A 4,002-nucleotide genomic window follows, 5' to 3' on the forward strand; every position below is an offset into this window, starting at 1 on the left:
AGTTACGTCATTCTTGGGGGTTTTCAGGCTTTTTTTCGAAATCACCATAAATTTCTTTTTGTGATAAACTTTTACTTTTAAGACAAACCGAAATAGTAGTTCCTACTCCCGAATCAGTGTTAGATGGGATTTTTTTTTATTAGGCATTTTTTTTCAAAAAGTGTTTTTGAACTTGTAGTTACTGTGTGCTGTGGTTCGCTCCTTACTAGATTGCAGCTACTGCTGTATGATGTTGCTTATCAAACAGTTCGTGGTAACGAACTGCAGTAAGGAGCGACCCGGCTCAATAGTAACCGAAACTCTAAAAAACGGAATTTTGATACTAATAAATGCATCAATAGAGTCAAATTTTTACGCTGATTTTAAATATATAAGTTTCATCAAATTTAACCTTACTCATCAAAAGTTAAGAGCCTGAGAATATTTGCCTTATTTTAGAAAATAGTTGGAAACACCCCTTAAAAGTCATAGAATCTTAACGAAAATCACACAATCAAATTTAGCGTATCGCAGAACAATAAAGTAGAAATTCCAAGATCCTATCTACCAAAATATGGAATTTATATTTTTTGCCACAAGACAGATCACGGATGCGTGCTTGTTTTTTTGTTGTTTTTTTCCCCAGGGGTGATCGTATCGACCCAGTGGTCCTAGAATGTCGCGAAAGGGGTTTATCTAACAGAAGTTAAAGGTTTTAGTGCCCTTTTTAAGGGACCAAAAAAATTGAAGGGCCCCTAGGCCCCCTCCCACGCTCATATTTTCCTATTGCCACTGGGATCAAAATTCTGAGATAGCAATTTTATTCAGCATAGTCGAAAAACCTAGCAAATATGTCTTTGGGGTCGACTTACCCCCCCCCCCCATAGTCCCCGTCGCAGGGGCTGCAAGTTACAAACTTTGACCAGTGTTTACATATTGTAATAGTTATTCAGAAGTGTACAGGCACTTTCAGGGGAAAGTTTTTGGTTGGGGGGGATGGTCTTATGCTTGGGGAAATTTCCATGGAGGATATTTTCATGGTGGAAGAAAATTTCCATGAAGGGGGCACAGGATTTTTTAGTATTAAAAAAAACATTGAAAAAAATAAATATAAAAGATGTTTTTTTCAACTGAAAGTAAGAAGCAGCAATAAAACGAACAGAAGCTATTACGCATATGAGGGGCTCATCTCCTCCTAATACCTTCCTCTTTACGCTAAAGTAATTTCATTAATTTCAACTATTTATTTTACGGCCTTTGGGATTCAAGGGTCATTCTTAGGAATTGGGACAAAATTTAAGCTTTGGTGTAAACAGCGAGGTATTGACGAGGGGGGTGAGCCCCCTCATATACGTAATAAAGACATACGAATATAAGAGTTCGTTATGTAATTTAATTCGTAAGTTACGTTTTTTTTACAAATAAAAACGTATGTATAAAATTAAAAGTTCTAGTTGCCTTTTTAAATAACCAAAAAAATTAAGGGTAACTAGGCTTACTCCCACGCTCCTTTTTTCTCGAAATCGTCCGATCAAAACTATGCGAAAGCCATTTAGCCAAAAAAATAAATTAATATCCAAATTTCGTTTTAATTCTTCATGTGTGGAGAGCCAAAATCAAAACATGCGTTAATTCAAAAACGTTCAGAAATTAAATTGAAACACAATTTTTTTAAGCTGAAAGTAAGGAGCGACATTAAAACTTAAAACCAACAGAAATTACTCCGTATATGAAAGGGGCTGTTCCCTCTTCAACGCTCCGCTCTTTTCACTAAAGTTTTTACTGTTTTAAAAAGTAAAGTTGAGAGAAAGACTCAAACTTTAGCGTAAAGAGCGAGGCGTTGAGGAGGGAACAGCCTATTTCATATACGGAGTAACTTCTGTTTGTTTTAAGTTTTAATGTCGCTCCTTACTTTCAGTTAAAAACCTTTTTTTTTATTTAATTGCTACGAAAAAGTCGAACGCCTTTTCCTGTGTAATCTTTGTTATTTTTTTTTTCTCAGAGATGAGCTTCTTATCATGTATTTCTTTAATGAGCTGCTATCTTGTATCTCTTTCAACTATTTTCTAAATATCTAAAGCGATTACCTTGCGACAGCGGAGTGGTTAACGCCACGCCCGGTAAAGTCTGGGAATCAGGTTCGATCCTCCATGTCGCAAGGAAGAAAGCTTCAGAACTCTTTGTTTATAATTTTTTTTTCCAAAATAATAAAAATGACGGTATCCGAAAAAAAATGTACGCAATTTTTTTGGGCGTATAGACTGCACTAAGCCAGCTTTCTCTCACGGATAAACTACTTAAATAATGTATCCATGTCCAAGGATCAATTGCAGGTGTTGCAAGGACTTTACGAACTGAAAATGTATAATCAAAGATATGCATTTGATTCAGTGAACAGAAGAGTTTTATTTACAGCCACTATCTTTGTATGGTGTATTAATTAAAAAACACAGGTATTTTCAGCTGAAAGTAAGGAGCAACATTAAAACTTAAAATATATAAATTATTCCGTATATGAAAGGGGCTGTCTCCTCCTCAACGCCTCGCTGTTTACGCTAAAGTTTTTTGCTGTTTTGAAAAGTAGAGTGGTAAGAAAGAGTCAAACTTCAGCGTAAAGAGCAAGGCGTTGAGGGGAAGGGGGATTCTAGCATTCAATTTTATGCTCCTGCAGTTGTATTTTATACTATTTTTACAAAACGAGTAAAGTAACGAAACATTTTTTTCTTTTATAAATATGATTATTAAGCATCGTTGTCTTATGACATCTCCGTTGTTATTACTATTGAATTTGGACAATTACAAATATATTGATAATTATTGATTGTTGATTATTGATAATTATTGACAGATATCTATATATATAAAAATAAGTTGTTTGTGGGTTATGTCTGTCTGTCTGTCTGTCCGCATATGACGTCTGAATTATTTCATCATATACCAATTCAAAAACGAAAGTATACAAGCTGATGTAGCTAAGTTGGTAACGCGGTATGTTCCAGGTTCTAGGTTCGAGAGATTCCAGGTTCCAACCTTAAATACAAAAGAAGAAAAAAACTAAAAAAGGTAAAAACTACAAAAAAACTAAAAAGGAAAAAAACTAAAAAAAACTAAAAAAGCTAGAATACTAAAAAAAACTAATAAAAGTTAAAAAACTAAAAACTAAAAAAGAAAAAAAACTAAAAAACGTAAAAACTACAAAACTAAAACCTAAAAAAAAACTAAAAAAAGGTAAAAACGAAAAAAAACTAAAACGAAAGAAAAACTAAAAACTAATAAAAAAACTAAAAAAACTAAAAACTGAAAAAGAAAAAAGACTAAAAAGAAAAAGAAAAAACTAAAAAAGCTAAAAAAAGGGTAAAAACCAATAATAAAACTAAAAGACACAGGGACACAACTACAATGGCGCGTAACTAATGTTGGTAGAGCGTTATGTTTCAGGTTGTAGATCTGAAAGGTTCAACCCTGAATACAAAAGAAGAAAAAAAAACTAAAAAGGTAAAAACTACAAAAAAAACTAAAAAAAAAGAAAGAAAAACTAAAAACAAAAAATTTATTTCATAAACCAATTCAAAAACGAATGTATTCAAACCCGAGTAGCTGAGTTGGTAACGCGTTATGTTCCAGGTTCTAGGTCTGAGAAACTACAAAAAAAAAAAATAAAAAAAAAACTAAAAAAACTAAAAAAAACTAAAACAAGGTAAAAACTACAAAAAAACTAAAAACTAATAAAAAAATTAAAAAAAAACTAAAAAAGAAAAAAAAGAAAAAAAGGAAAAAACTGAAAAATAAAGGAGAAAAACAAAACTAAAAAAAAACTAAAAAGGTAAAAACTACAAAAAAACTAAAAAGAAAACAGAAAAAAAACTTAAAAAAAAAGGAAAAACCAAAAAAACTAAAAAGAAAAAAGGAAAAAAAAAAACAAAAAATTTATTTCATCATATACCAATTCAAAAACGAATGTATATACAGACCGGGACACAGGGACACAAATGACGACCGGGACGCCGGGGGGGCACAGGGGGA

General features: G+C 32.3%; 1 long non-coding RNA gene across 1 annotated transcript; it reads left to right on the forward strand.

Annotated features, from left to right (window-relative positions):
* Window positions 1-2,622: 2,622 nt before the first annotated feature.
* On the forward strand, window positions 2,623-3,379 carry LOC136035525 (uncharacterized). Its single transcript, XR_010619459.1, has 2 exons — window positions 2,623-3,042; window positions 3,096-3,379. It is a non-coding gene; the product is annotated as an uncharacterized LOC136035525 (long non-coding RNA).
* Window positions 3,380-4,002: the final 623 nt, after the last annotated feature.

Source organism: Artemia franciscana, chromosome 14, assembly GCF_032884065.1.
Source record: "Artemia franciscana chromosome 14, ASM3288406v1, whole genome shotgun sequence".
NCBI classification, from domain to species: Eukaryota; Metazoa; Arthropoda; class Branchiopoda; order Anostraca; family Artemiidae; genus Artemia; species Artemia franciscana.